This window comes from Pan paniscus, chromosome 15 (genome assembly GCF_029289425.2).
Source record: "Pan paniscus chromosome 15, NHGRI_mPanPan1-v2.0_pri, whole genome shotgun sequence".
Lineage (NCBI taxonomy): Eukaryota > Metazoa > Chordata > Mammalia > Primates > Hominidae > Pan > Pan paniscus.
The window spans coordinates 76,530,459-76,546,325 of record NC_073264.2 but is presented as its reverse complement, the minus strand read 5'-3'; the positions used below and the strand labels follow the sequence as shown (position 1 = coordinate 76,546,325).

The window sequence follows — 15,867 nt, the reverse complement described above, 5'->3', positions numbered from 1 at the left end:
TCTCGGCAGTGAACAAGTAATCACTTCTGCCAGCCCACTGCCTGGAGAGTTGGAAATACCTCCCAGCCAGTCCAAGGATCCTCTCAGAGCATCCCAGGGAGGAGTCAGTAGCCCAAACGGGCAGGGATTCTGCTCTGGTTTGAATGTGTCTCCCAAACTTCAAGTGTTAGAAACTTAATCCCCAATGCAACAGTGTTGAGAGGTGACACCTTTAAGAGGTGGTTAGTAACAATATTAATGAATGGATTAATGTTGTTATTAGAAAAGGGGATTTGTTATAAAAGGAAATTTGGCCCTTTCTTGCTGTCTTGTACTCTCTTGCTTTCCCACCTTCTGCCCTAGGATGATGCAGCAAGAAGGCCCTCACAAGACACCAGTACCTTGATACTGGACTTCACAACCTCCAGAACTGTGAGAAATAAATTTCTTTTCTTTATAAATTACTCAATTGGTGGTATTCTGTGATAGTAACACAAAATGGACTAAGACAGATATCCGGGTTCAGATGTCCTGAGGGAGAAGCAAGCCCAGAGACTCAGGAAGCCCCTCGCTTCTGCCCCCAGGGTCCCTCAGCTCTCCCACAGGTGGACATTCTGGGGGAAGAATATGCAAAAGCAGAGAAAAGGATTAAAGCCAGATGAGGAGTTCAGGAGGCCAGGAGCCTGGCAAATCTACTCACACAGAGGTGGCACCCAACGGGCGGTGACGGCCTGTTCTTTTGCCCAGCCCAAGCCCTCTGGGTACAATTTTCCAGGCCAGTGGTTCCCAGGCACTTCCTTTAAAAACGTCTTGGGCATGGACACAGGTTCCACATTCCACTGCCACCTTCCCACCTCCTTGACTATCTTTGTCCTCTCCTCTTACCTTCTGTTGGGATTTAAGATCTTCCCCACTCCTCCATACCCAATATTCCTTTCTTGGCCCTTTCCAAATGCTGGGATCCATTTCCTCTTGTCACTAACAGTCTCCCCAGCCTCCTCATCTGGCTTTAATCCTTTCCCCCAGGATGCCCACCTGTGGGAGAGCTGAAGGACCCTGGGGAACAAGCAAGGGGCCTCCTGAGTTTCCGGGCTTGCTTCTCCCTCAGGACATGTTAATAAACTCACCATGCGTGAAATACGACCCCTGGAATGGGGAGAAGGAGACTCACTGCCCACTAGCACAGACTTCGAATCAAAGTTGCTGTTGTTATTGCTCCATTAGTAATAATAACAAGAGGTGCCATTTGTTGCCTACTTTGATAAATGCTTTAAACACATGTCATTTAATCCTCACCATCAAAGTCTTATGAGGAAGTTACTATTACTGTACCATTTTACAGATGGTGAGACTGAGGCTCAATAGTTCAATTTGCCCAAGGCCATACAACTACAAAATAGCAGAGTTAGGATTCAAACTCAGATTTCTCTGGTTTCAAGCACCCTGCTCCTGACCACCAGCCCTTACAGCCCCAGTCCATCAGGAGCACTTTGATGTGGCACCTCTTGCTGCCTCCTGCCTACCTACCTGGTAGGTAATCTACCAGGAAAATCTGAAGGACACCCAGGACCAGCTGGGCTGGGGACAGACCAGAGTCATAGGCCATTAGAGAAGCCGTTGGATTGTCCTGGGCTTGCCAACTCTCTCACTTCTCCAGCCAGGGAGGAGGGTGTGGGGGGTGACTCTGGCAGCCCAAGGCCTGGAACAAGGTCTCAGCCCAAAGGGCTATAGGCCAGGAAAATAAACAGCCTCTCTCTGCACACTCCCAGCATGCTCTGGGGGCTCAGGACAGAGCGCCTGGGCCCGAGACCAGCACCATGGCCATCGGCACAGGCCTTGGCAGGGCAGCCCCCTTTCTACCACCTCTGAGCTTCTCCCTGCCCCACTCCCACCCCACCTGGGAGTCAGCTGCAGAGGCGCCTCGTCAACACCGCCACACCCAAGCACCTCCCAGTCCCTTGGCCTTCTTTGAAACTGAACCAGAAGTGACAGCTCCTCTGGCTGACCTGCATCTGGGAAAATAGAAACCTGGCTGAAATTGATTCCGCCCAACCTTAACCTCACCCCCAACAAGGCCAAGGTAACCGTGACGACAGGCAGAGGGAAGGAACTGGAGGAAGTGGCTGGCGGTGCAATCTCCCTTCGGCCAGGAGGGTTTGCCCACAAACTGCCAAGGTGATGTGTGCAGCCTGGGTACTGCAAGGCCTTGTGTCCTCCCCTGAGCAACCAACCTCTGCCCTCCAAGGCTTCAATCCCTACCCCCATCCTGCACAGGGCCTTATTCCACAGAAAGTCAGAAGCAGACAGAAGCTGCTTTAGCAGCAATGCAAAAAGATTCAGAGCTGGAAGAAAGTTTAAGAGATCAACTGGGCCAGGCTGAGGCCCAGGTCAGGGGCCGCTCCTCCTCCCCTCTCCAGCCACGTTCATCCCCTCCTGCATCACCCTCTAGTCCAAATGTCTCACCCTTCTCCAAGCCAGCCAGGCCCTCTCAGCCTTGAGTGAGATATCCTTCCTTTCCCACTTGGTAAACTCTTAACTGAACCTCGAGAGTAAACATCACCTCCTCCAGGAAGGGTCCTTTGACTCCCCAGATAGAATCAGCTGCTTTTAGCTAAAAACAGAAATACTATTCAATCCAGCAATCCCATTCCTGAGTATATACCCAAAGGAATATAAATCGTTCTACCATAAAGACACATGCATGTGTATTTTCATTGCAGCTCTGTTCACAATAGCAAAGACATGGAATCAACCTGAATGCTCAATGATAGACTGGATAAAGAAAATGTGGTACATATTACACAATAGAATATTATGCAGCCATAAAAAGGAACAGGATCATGTCCTTTGCGGGAACATAGATGGAGCTCAGGTTATTATCCTTAGCAAACTACCACAGCAACAGAAAACCAAATACTGCATGTTCTCACTAATAAGTGGGAGCTAAATGATGAGAACACACGGACACACAGAGAGGAACAACACACACTGGGGCCTACTTGAGGGTGGAGGGTAGGAGGAGGGAGAGGATCAGAAAAAATAATTATTGGCTACTAGGCTTAGAACCTGGGTGATGAAATAATCTGTACAACAAACCCTCGTGACATGAATTTACCTATATAACAAATCTGCACACGTACCCTTGAACTTAAAAGTTAAAAAAGAAAAAGAATCCGCTGCTTTTTTGGTGCTGCTACAGCACTGTAGGAGTCTCCATCGCATCCTACCACAAGCATCGGTTTGTGTGGGTGCCTGTTTTCCCTGCTAGCCTGAAGAACCGGACCTGAGCATTCCCGGCACCTGGTACAGAGCGTGGCACTCAGGAGGGGCTCAACAAATGTCACTCAGATGAATGAATGGAATTCAGGATTCCAGAGAGAGATGCTACAGGCTTAGATTCTTTCATTACAAAGTGACTTATCACCCGTGTTTGCATCTGCATGGCCTTTTCCCCAGCGCTCACGGGAGCTTTCTCTGCCGGGGTGGCCTCTTCTCTCTGTTTGTAGTAGGCCAGCAAAGCTGGGAGCCTGCCTTCCCTAGAAGCACACTGGCTGAAGGCAGAGTTTAGATTTGGGGGCACAGGCCCCTGAGAGCTATGGCAAGTCTGCATGAGCCCTAAGCAGGCCAGGAAAAAACTTACGGTATGTGCTGAGGCCTAGAGCCCCCAGTTCCACAGCCACCACCAGCTTCCAAGCCCAGCCCCAGGCCTTTCCTGCACCCATGCCCCCAACCTTGGCTGGTATCTCCCAATGAGGCAAGATGTGATCCCAAAGCCCCATCCTCACACCTTCCCCATTGAAACTGTGCTGCATCACCCCTAAATCCTCGCACTGCTATTTAAGAGCTGCCCAGAGGTGTAGAAAACAGCTGTTAAGGCCCGACCAGAAACAAGACAGGCATTTGGCAGATCCCCTCTGCCTTCATGCCCCACAGCTAACATGGCCTGTGCCATCTGTACCCCTAGACAGGGACCACTTGGAGACTCTCCCCAGCCCTTCTTGGGGCTCCTTCATCCCCAGAGTCAGGGCTGCTGCCTCCTCCTTCCTGGTGCTTCTTGAATTCTCTAAAGCATTTGCCCATGTGTGGGAGAAAGATGGCAGAGAGTATTTGTACCACACATGGCTCTGACATCTGAAACCAGAACCCCAAACTGGGTGATAATGATTTGTTTCCGCAGATACAGCTGGAAGAACCAGGATGTTTGAAGAGGAGGCAGCTTGACGCTCAATACATTTAAAGAACCATGAGATGCGGGCTGAGGGTGGGAGGGGAGCATGCTTTTCCCTGTTCTCAAACTTAGTGTTGGCTCTGTTTTCCTGCAGTTTCCCAGGAAGGCCCAAGGGCAAGGCCATCCGGGTCCTGGCAGTGAGGGGTGCTGCTGTGCCACACTTCACATTGGATGGAGAGACCTGGGGACTCAGGACCAAGAGGGCCCTCGTGCAGAGCAGCCCCGCCTCACCCAGACCCCTCCTCAGAGAGCCTGTTCTCAAGCCCCTGCCACAGCTGACTGGACAAGGCATGAATGGCTGAGCCGAGCTGTACTCACTCTCCTGGAATTTTAAATTGGACTGGGAGATCCTGAGTGCTGGACTGAGGGGTCATGCAGGGCCGGGCAACCAACTTCACCCCCAGGCACAGGGAGGCAGGAAGATCGGGCTGTGAAGTTTAGGGTGAGCAGAGACCAGAGACCACGTACCAAGAGAGAAACAACCACTCAGCTCCAAGAGGGGGTCAGGGAGACAAAGAAACAGGCAAAGAGAGGGAAAGGGGGATGGAGAGAAAAGCCAGGCCTGGAGCAGGGGAAAGCAGGTGGGGTGCCCAAGGCACACATTTAAGCAAGTGCAGGGTCAGCACCAAAGAGGAAGCACCTCCCTACATGCCATGCCCCCGGGCACCTCACCCAGGCTTGCTCACCTCACCAGGCCCTGAGACAGAGCACTCCCGACAAACAGGCAGACAGACAGAGACAGTGGGACAGAGAAACACACAGAACACGGAGATGAAGAAGGGGAGAGAGAGACACAGAGGCAGCGCCACAGGGAGAGAAACATGCAGAGATGTGGACAGAAGCCAACGGCACAGACAGAGGAACAATCAACAGAAGACACACAGAGAAAGACGCTGTCTTGGTCCTCTTGATGCCACCCTGGTGAGGACTGACTATGCTCCTTGTCATTGGGACTATGAATCTGTCAAAATTCCTCCCTTGGCTTGAAGGGAGTTTGAGAAGGTTTCTGCCACATGCCACTGAAAGATGCCTGGGACACCAAGCTTCTACCCTTGGAGGTCAGGTGATGCCAGGGGCTAATGGAGGAGCTGAAGATGGTCCCCAGTGACCAGGGGTGAAGTCCCACCCTTAGCAACGTTCCTAAAACCGCTGAGAAAGCAGCAGAGCCTGGATGCGGAAGGGCCCTTAAGCAGCAGCCAATAAAAGGCAGAGGTGGGTCACCTCGGTTGGTACCAAAGCCCCTGGACTAGGGGATCCCAGCAGGAAGCAGGGGTTTATTTAAAGGAAATTAATGAGGGAACTACTTACAGGGGGTGGACAGAGCTTAGGGAAGCCGGGACCAGCAGCAGTGGAGTCACGAACACCTCCGGCCTGAGGCTAGGGTCAGGAGTGATGATTGGAACCCAGGGAGAGCTGTCACTTAGCCATGGCAGAGGGTCACCAGACAGGAGCTGTGCTCTTTGGTAGAGGAACACACCACTGCCCAACGGGTGCCCAGCAGGGAGGGATCAGGGGAATGAATATCCCAAATTCTTTTCTAAGGCTGGTACCTCCTAATGGCCAAGTTCAACCAGCAGCCAGAGTGGAAGGACTCCTGGGTAATGTGGTCCATTGAGATGAGCCACCTGGGGCACAGAGCAGGGTAAAACGGGAATGGGTCTGATGGGCAAACAAGACTATCCCGTGTATGAATCTATCTCTGTGATTTACATAAGTCCACCCCCAGTCCTGGCCCCAGTCACGGCCTGCAGGCAGGAGTCAATGACAGCAACAGTTGAGAGATTCCTACAGGGCTCGCGGTCATCCCCACAGCGAGCACTTCCTGGACGTTTGCCAGGAGTCAGGCACTGTGGAGTGTGGTTGGCCAACAGCACAATCAGCCTCACCCAAGCTCTTGTTAGAAATGCAGTCTTGAAGGCCACCCAGACCTACTGAATCAGGATCTGCATGCAGTACATGCGCACGCAGATTTGTGTGCCCAGAGAAGTTTGCCCTGGAGCCGATTAAGGACTCACACAGTCCATTTAGCAGGTGTAATGATTCCACCTGCAAAATACATCTCTAAGGTGTCCACCACATTCTCCATCCCTGCTGCCTCCAGCCTGGTCCAAGCCCTCGTCGCCTCTGCACTGGACGGCTGCAGTGGCTCCAAAGGGCTCTCCCTTGGCTAAAACACAAGTCAGCTCCTCTGCTTGCAACCCTCCAACAGCTTCCATCACATGTGGCCCACAGAACCGAGAAAACCTGGCCCCTCCTGCCTCTCTGACCTTCCACTACATCGCCCTCCTCTACCCCTCAACTCCAACAATGGGCCTTCTTCCTCTCCCTCAAAACGACAAGTTCTTCCCTGTCCCCTGGGTTTGTACTTGCTGCTCCTTCTTGACGTCTTTACTGACCACCCCAAACTAAAAGCCCTGTCCTTTTACCATCTCCCTGTGTATTTCCTTCAAGGTGCATTCACTAACAGCACTTATCTTTTTCACATGCATGTTTGCCTGCCCGTTGTCAGTTTCCCATGAGAACCTTAATCTATTCATAGTTAATCTATATAAATATCTCAGTCTATCATCACCTTCACCACTGTCACTCAGCCACCAGAGCTGAGCATGGCACAGAATGGGTGTTTATTAACTAAATTAACTACATTTAATTTGCCATCTCAGTAAGTCACCCAGCACAGCTCTATCAGCTTCCCCACTTTTGCAGATGAGGAAACTAAGAATATCAAGGCTGCGTAGATGCTCAGTGACAGCACAGGACTCGTATCCAGGTCTTTGGGCCGCAGGGCCTGAGCACGTCCTGCTCTTCAAGGGGTGGGTGGTCTGAGCATGATCACTGCCTTTAGAGTTAGAAGTTTTTAGCATGTTTTAAAAAATGTTATTGCACAATTTACATGAAGGTGTAACATTGAAGCTCCATGGTTTAAAGGAGGGGGCTTAAAGGAGGGGACGTCACCAGCTCCTCTCGGGCCTAACCCTCACCCATTTCCGTGTTTCTCAGGCCTCGTCTGCAGGTGGCGCGGCATTTCCACCTTGACAAACAGCAGCCCAGATGTGATTTTGAATTCTGACTTTTCATAAGCGTTTTCAAAAACATAGCTTGCAGGACCCACAGAGAGACAGAATGAGAAAGAGAAATTACATTCTCAACCCAAGGCGCTGAAAATACAGAAACTCTCACATGGACACAGAAATAAAGGAAGTGATAAGCGAAAATAGACAAAAAAGAAAAACCAAAAAACCCTAGCACTAACCAGAGTAGCCCAAGTCTGAGGGTTCCGTCTCATACTAAGAATTGTTGCCTGGGCAGACAGAACCAGGCTAATCTGAGACTTGTGGCATCAGAGTTGACAGTGTGAGCTTTGGTTGGTGGGGTTGGGGGGTGGTCTTTAAGACCTGAGTTCCTCCAGAAGCTCTGCTGTAGACCAGCTGTGTGCTCCTGGGCAAGTTACTTGGCCTCTCTGAGCCTCCATTCCTCACTTGTACAGGAAGGTACTGAGCCCCGCCGCACATGGTAGTAATGAGGACTGAGTTCCAGCCCAGAGCCGGGAGCACAGGAAGAGTTTCGTGATGCCAGCGTCCCTGCCTTCCTTCGCAGGCAAGGCGGAGGCGGTGCTATTGCAGCAGCGGCACACTGGCCTGCCTCTGGGCAGAATGCGGCACAGAAAGGAGTACTGCGGAGAGGGAGGAGCAGGCTGGGGAGTTCAGGGCGTGCTGAGTTGTCAGTGAGCAGGCCTGGAGTAACAGCCCCGCAGCCTCCAGATCTAGCCTCAGGCCTCGCACAGCCAGCCAGGCCCACCAGGGCCCCCCCTGCATGGAGGAGCCACATTTCAACACCAGGGACCCATGAGCACCCTGGGAAGTAAACACCCAAATACCAAACATACCAGACATTCCCCTACATAAACAGGGCTGCACTAAGCCAGGGGCTGCAGTCCCTCCCCACTCCCCCACCCCCCCATCAACAAAGTAGGGCAATTCAGGGACAAGATCTCAGCCTGCCCAGCCGGCTAGGCCCAGAGCCTCCTCCCACTCCAGGAGGGAGGAATGAGGAAACCCCAGGGGCCCTCAGCCAACTCCCTTGCTGACCCCCGGCAGCCTGCAGGGGCCAGGCCCTCCCAGCATCCCCCATGGGGCTGAGCTGTTGGAAACTCTCTGCCCTCCTGTCTCTCCCATCGTCTCTTGCCAGGCCTTCTTACTCAGTGGCCAAGGTCTGGGCCTCAGCTGTGAAATATTGAGCTGTTTCAGTGAACAGCGGGCAGGGCTTTAGGAGAAAATTCAAGACAAATGGTCAGTCTAAGGCTGGGGTTGCAGACTCACATCACCTCAGGGGTCAAGCAAGTAACTCACCATTAGTGAGGGACGAGGGCTGGATGGGGCGGTGGCCACCCCTCCTGCCATGGGAGGGGACACTAGCCCCAGTGGGATGCAGGCTCAGTGCTGCTAATTCTTCCAAGTTTTCAAGAAAATATAAATTTTTAAAGTAAAATCTCCCAATTTTGAATGTCAGCAACAAATTCCATTTTGAAAGGAACACCCATGAGCCAAACAAAACACATCTGTGGGCTGCACTGGCCCACGGCTGCTGATTTATGACCTCTGGCAGTCAGCTGACCCTAGTGGGCTTGTCCTCAGAAGCCTGGGCTCTGGTCACCACAGTGCCCTACTCTGTGACCTCGAGTCAATCAGGTCACCTCTCAGGTCCTGGGGCTCATCTTTAATAAGCACAAGTAGCTCCCATTTCTCACTGACCTTCAAACACATCTGCAAGGTGGGTCTCAGGGGCCTTATTTTACAAGTGAGAAAACTGAGGCTCAGCGAGGTGGAGTGTCTGCCCGAGGCTGCCAAGCTGGGAAAAGACAGGGATTGACTCCATTCCATCAGGCTACCTTCCACACGGTGGGCTGGACTAAAATCTCCGCAAAGTCCTTTCCAGCTCTGACTTCTCTGGGTTTTCATTCATCCAGCCTTCAAGGGCAGCGTGGGCCTGATTGAGGGGAGAAGGGGTGGGATGTAGGAAGGGTGCCCCCTAATTTCTTATAAGAAGTTTCTTAGCTGGGCACAGTGGTGTACACCAGTAGTCCCAGCCACTCAGGAGGCTGAGGCTGGAGGATTGCTTGAGCCCAGGATGTTGAGACTGCAGTAAGCCATGATTGTGCCACTGCACTCCAGCCTGGGCAACAGAGCAAGACTCTGTCTCGAAAAAAAGAAAAAAGAAGTTTCTGCTTTTACAGACGCTTAGTGCCAGGGGCTCTTGGAAGCACCAAGGCTAATCCCTAGATTTTACAGATGAGGAAACTGAGTCCCAGCGAAGGAAATGGCTTGCTCTTCAAGACAGGGATTGGGTCTTCACAGACCAGCCCAGAGGTCACTGCTTGGTCCATCCTCCTGGGAGGCTCTGCCTGACTGTGCATCATCCCTCTTTCCTGAATTTTCCATGCCCTGGACCCACTCCCCTGTACCTGCCCATCCTCTGACCTTGCCTTTCCAGTCTCCTGCTATTTCCCATCCCTTCCGGGCTGTTTTCCAGGTCCCATGCTTGGCCTGCTACTCTCCTCACTCGATACACATGGCCTGTGGATCTCCGTTTTCATCTACTCACGTGGTTTCAGCCACCACCCATACCCTAATGCCAACCAAATCTGGATTTGCAGACCCAAATATCCAAGTGCCAGCTGGGCCAGACGCTCAGTGTGGATGTCCCTGAGGGCTCACTACCTGCCTCCCCACACCCCCGTCCCTCTTGTTATCTCCAATTTTGATCACGCCAGCCATCCAATTCTAGATTTTAAATCTTCATCAGATTTGCTCCCCCCATCCACCCCCACTGTCACTCTCCAGGCCCACTGTCTCTCCTTGACCACTGCCCCAGCCCCCCAGGAGGCCTCCAGATCCTGCACAACCATCCTCCACCCCAGCCATCGGAAGGATCTTTCTAAAATGCAAATCTGGCCCAGTTACTGTCCACCTTACCCTCTGGATGAGGCCCAAGCTCCTATGTCAAATGAGGTTGCTGGGACTTGGCCCCACCTGCTGTGGTCTTACCACCTGTTGATCCCAGGGTTCCACTCTATGCTCCTGAAACACTGAGGTGCTATATACCATACACTTCCCTGGCCTTCATGCCTTTGCCCTGCTGTCCCCTTAGCTTACTTCTCATGTCTCCTGTACATGCAGCTGCAGCATCACCTCCCACTGGAAGCCCTCCCTGATTTTCATGCCCTGTAGGCTGAGGAGGTGTCCCTGTGCTCTGAGCGTATCCTGGCCCCTACTGTATTATATTCTATTCACAGTTTCTGACTCCTCCATTAAACTGGGAGTTCCACGAGGGCAAAGTCTGCATCTTGTTGACTTTTTGTGTGCTCAGCACCTTGCGTGGTTAGGGAGGAAGGGAGGCCTGATCCACAGAGCTGGTGACCTGGGCAAGAACCCAGACACTCCTGACTCCAAGTCCAAGGTTCTTTCCACTTCACTTCAGCTGCCCCCAACAGCAGGATGTAATCAAGCACATTCACCTGTGAACAAACCCACACACTGGACGCTGTGCTCACTCAAATCTGCTCAGCCAACCACCAGGTGAAGGCTCTGAACAAGAGCTGGCAGAGGCAATGGCTCCACCTGCCAAGATGAGTCACTCGGCTCCCATGGCTGGGGGCACGGGTGGATAAGCCATTGCCCTGTGTGCACAGCATCTGCAGGAAACAGTGTGGGAAGCAGGGCTGCAAACTAAGCTCCAGCCTTAGATTCTGCAACTGAGAAGACCCAGAGACCCTAGATCCTGGCTGCATCCTTAGGCCAGGAACTCAAGGTCAGAGAAGGGGAATGAGTGTGCCCCGGTCCTGGGTCGGACAGTGACAGGACCAACTGGAAGGCTACTGCTTTCTGGGAAGAGGCAGGGGACACCTTCTGTATGAACTGAAAGCCTGACACCCTACAATCTTTGTGGGGCATCAGAGCCCACAGGTGGATCCTTCCAAACTGACTCCTCAGTCTCCTCGTATCTCAGCAAGATGCAGCATGTCTCTGACCAGGGCCCTCCCAACTCCCCTTGTCCATAGTAAAAACCTTCTTTTGCATTAAGAGAACCCCAAAAACAATAGGCCGCCGAGGTGTGAGGCTGGTTTATATGAACAGAATAGGAAAAGGCCATTCTCTCAAAAACCAGTGGAGAACAGCCCCATTTCCACAGCTAAGAAAAGACAGCATTGTGTTTGGAACAAAGCCTGAGAAAGCCAGCTAGGCAGGGTGACACCCATTTACAGCCGGTTTTGCTAAGGAAAGAGCAAACACTGTTATTACAAAAGTGAGAAAGAATCCAGGAGACACAGGAAAAATCACCTTGGCACAGACAGAAAACCTAACACTGAAGAGAAAAAGAGATGATGATTGCTAGGAAATCCTTTTGCTGGAGAAGAGCTATTTGGGGAAGGATGTCTTTTGCTGAAATATGTCTATTTCAGGCCCATTTCATATTTATGATTTAGTGGGGTCTAGTTTCCCACTAGGCAATCAATCTGTTTTCTTGTCCAATTGACAGTCACTTCAAAAGATGAGAAAAGGAGAGAAATGGTGGCCCCCACAAGACCCTCATCACCCCCAAAAGACTGGTGAGAAGCAGAATGCATCTGGCAGGGAAAAATCTGTCTTCTTCTCAAAGAGTTAATAATACAGCTGAAACTGACTCTTTAACAACAACAAATGGTGTAATATGCCTTGATTACACTGGGTCAAAAATGGAGACAAGAGCTCCTGCAAAATGACTCTATCTACAATTAAATGAAAATGCAGTCGTTGCACAGAATATTTATGAACAAGGCTGTTCTGAAAGTCCCAAGCTGGCCAAAGTAGGAGAACATTTCAAGTTCCATCTTATTAAAGCCTTTGGAAGTCATTTGTCTTTCATCATGAAGGTGAAAAACAAGGTCCTTGGCTTAATTATTCTCTACCAAGGCAGTTCCATTTAATCTGTATGCAGGGTGTGTGGCTAAAACATGCATTTCATCCAATTTCTTTCAAGCACAAGGCACAGATAACAGACAAATCTCCCAGCAAAGGCAACCTCCCCATCAAGAATACCGAACACCAGCTAATATAAACCCTACTGAGGTGAAAGGGCCAAACCGTTCACAGCCAGGGATATCTGGCCCGGAGGATGGAAGAGGGGTTTTACCAAGAGTGATTTATTTAAGGAGATGGATGCAATTTAGGTGCAGAGAGAAGGTATGGAAGGGCTTTGCCACACTGAGGCAGATAGAGTGGGACACAGAGCTCCCCATTGCCAGGGCTACGGAGTGGATCCTCAGTTATCAGACCAGAACTGCTGAGAACTCTGGGTCAGTGGCAGCAAATGAGGGTTCCTTTGGCATGAGAACAGCTTCTCTGATTCTTCCTTCTAAAACAATGAAGGAACCAGCCTATTGACAAGCTCGGCAGCGTAATTAATTGGGAAGTCCCTTAGGGCGTGGACGTGGCAATGTTGAGCATCTCAAGACATGGAAATAACTGGTTTGGAAACGCTAAGGTGTTTGCTGATTCAGAAAGCAACCCCTGCCTTACACAGATTCGGGGAACCATAAGCATTAATGAGTATCCAATGGCAGGTGGATCCATCTAGGAAGCTTGAGATAGGTGTTGAGAAAAATGTGGTTTTAGATCCTTTCACCATTCTCAGATAGAATCATGGCCAGTCAGAGCTGGAAGGGGTGACCGTGGAGACATGCTCTACATGTGCAGAGAGCATCAGAGTCCCCTGGGGGGCTTATTGCATCATGGATTTCTGGGCCCCACCCTTCAGAGAGTGTGCTTCAGTATGTTTAGGGTAAGACCCAAGAGTCTGCACTTCTAACAAGCTCCCAGATGCTGACCCTACTTTAAGTAGCATCTATTGGTTTCAGCAACAGAAACATCTTGTTCAAATGATACCACAAAATACTCAACAGGTTAAGGCGGTATATATTTTACTTAAGGGCTTACAATTGCATCATATCCTTATTATAGTCATTCAATGAGAACAAAAAGATGTGTTTTGGCTGGTGCAAAACCTTTAACTCAGAGGTTATCTGAGATAGTTGCAGGTTTCTGATAATCTCGTATCCAAATTATTCCTGTCTTTTGTTTTTCTTGCCCATTCAGTTTAGTAGTTAGTTACAAATGGTAGGTAGGTGATAGCTAGCTAACTAGCTAGCCGGGCACAGTGGCTCACGCCTGTAATCCCAGCACTTTGGGAGGCCAAGGCAAGTGGATCACTTTGAGCTCAGGAGTTTGAGACCAGCCTGGGCAACATGGCAAAACCCCATCTCTACTAAAAATACAAAAATTAGCCAGGCATGGTGGTACACACCTGTAATCCCAGCTATTCAGGAGGCTGAGCCAGGAGAATCACTTGAACCCCAGAGGCAGAGGTTGCAGTGAGCCGAGATCACGCCACTGCACTCCAGCCTGGGCAATAGTGAGACTCCAACTCAAAAAAAATAAAAAACATAGATAGATAATAGATAGTGCCTCATCAGCTTGCTTTCCACTCTCAGGATGCTCATCAGTTAATGCGAAGTAGCAGGAAGAGCTTTGTGCTGAAGTCCATGTAAAATAGATTAACCTGGCACCAGCTGTCACCTTGGCAGTGCTCTCCAAGGTGTTAGGTCTGATAACTAATAGGTATGAGCATGTGTGTGGATCTTGCCTGTTTTTAATAATAGATAAAATTATGCTTTAAAAAATGAGACCCTGGCAAGTGACTTAATCTTCTGAGCGTCAGCTCTCTAACAACTCATACTACTAACACCACCTCAAAGGGTTGTTGGAACAGATCAGAGATGACGTCTACAAAAGAAGTTTGCAAACTATAAAGTGCATTGCTTGTGTATGACTTCTGACCTGAACACAGATGTCCTCACTCCTTCAAAGAACTGGGCTGGTTTCTTAACTGGATTACCAGGTTTTCAGCTAATGGCTACAGGTTAGAACACCTGCCAGCCCCACTCAGACCAGCTGAATCAGGATCAATATTTTTGAAAGACTTTCCGGGGAATTCTAATCAGTAGTCAGAGTTAGAACCTGCTATTCTATACCATATATCCTCCCTAGTTCTATATTAAATCCTATCAGATTGTTCTCCTTGCTCCTGGATAGATACTAGCAATAAAAAGGAAAAAAGGCTTCTTCACTGCCGCTGGTCTAAAAGGGGGTTTTAATAACCCTAGCTACTAATTCTGGAACATTGTTACACACTGGGGGATTTGTATACATTATTCCTTTTCAGCCTCCTCACAACCCTGTAAGGCAGATATTATTATTCTCCATTTTTAAAAGCACTTTATTGAGATCAAACTCACACATACCATATAATTTGTCCATTAAAGTATACAATTCACCAACTTGTATTATATCCAGAGTTGTGCAACTATCACTACAATTTTAGAACACTTTCATCACCCCCAAAAGAAACCTCATATCCCTTGGCCATCACTCCCCACTCCTCCCATCTCCCCACCCCTAGGTAACCACAGTACTGGCTCTACTTCCTGTCTCTATGAATTTGCCTATTCTGGACATTTCATCTAAATGGACCCACACACTCTGTGGTCTCTTGTGGCTGGCTTCTTTTACCCAGCATAATGTTTCCAAGGTTCATCCATATTACAGCATGTATCAGTTCTTCATTCCTTTTTATGGCTAAATAATAATCCATTGTATGGATAGACCATGTTTTATTTATTCATGCACCAATTCATGGACATTTGAGCTGCTTCCACTTTGGAGCTATTATGAATAATGCCACTGTAAACTCTCATGTATGTTTTTGTGTGGACATGTTTTCCTTTCTGTTGGGAAAGGAAATATATGTAGGAGTGAAATGGCTGGATCGCATGGGAACTCTGTTTAGCCATTTGAGGAACTGCCAGACTGTTTTCCAAAGTGGCTGCATCATTTTACATTCCCACGATCAATTCATGACGACAGCTTCTCCACATGCTCACCAATACTTGTTATTATCTCTCTTTTTTCACTATAGTCATCCTAGTGGGTGCAAAGTAGTATCTCATTGTGGTTTTGACTTGTATTTCCTTGATGGCTATGATGTTGAGCATTTTTTCATGTGCTTAGTTGCCATTTATATATTTTCTTTGGAGAAATTAATATTGAGATCTTTTGCCCATTTTTCTACTGGGTTATTTGTCTTATTATTGAGCTGTAATCATTCTTTATATATTCTAGATACAAGTCCCTTATTGGATCTACGATTTGCAAACATTTTCTCTCATTCTGTGGATTTTCTTTTTACTTTGTGTCCTTTGAAGTACCAAAGTTTTTAATTTTGAAGATGTCCAATTTATTTTTTTTTATTTTGTTGCTTTTATTTTTGGCGTAAAATCTAAGAAACCACTACCTAATCCAAGGTCACAAAGATTTACAGCTGTTTTCTTCTAAGAGTTTTCTAGTTTTCACTCTTACATTTAGGCCTTCGATCCATTTTGAGATAATATATGTATACGGTACTAGGTACTAGGTAGGGGTCTATTTCCCCTATTTTTACAAGGGACGAAACTGAATTTCAAACATCTAGTGAACTCTCCAGAGCCAAACTATTCCAATGCAGCAGTCCTGCTTTGCTACATTGCCTCCAAAAAGGCAAGGGTTTTTATTCGCGGGGGTTGGGGAGTT

At 49.1% G+C, this 15,867-nt stretch overlaps 1 protein-coding gene across 9 annotated transcripts in view; it reads right to left on the bottom strand.

Annotated features, from left to right (window-relative positions):
• Positions 1–15,867, bottom strand: part of JDP2 (Jun dimerization protein 2) — a 135,182-nt gene that overhangs the window by 9,129 nt on the left and 110,186 nt on the right. The window lies entirely within an intron of this gene.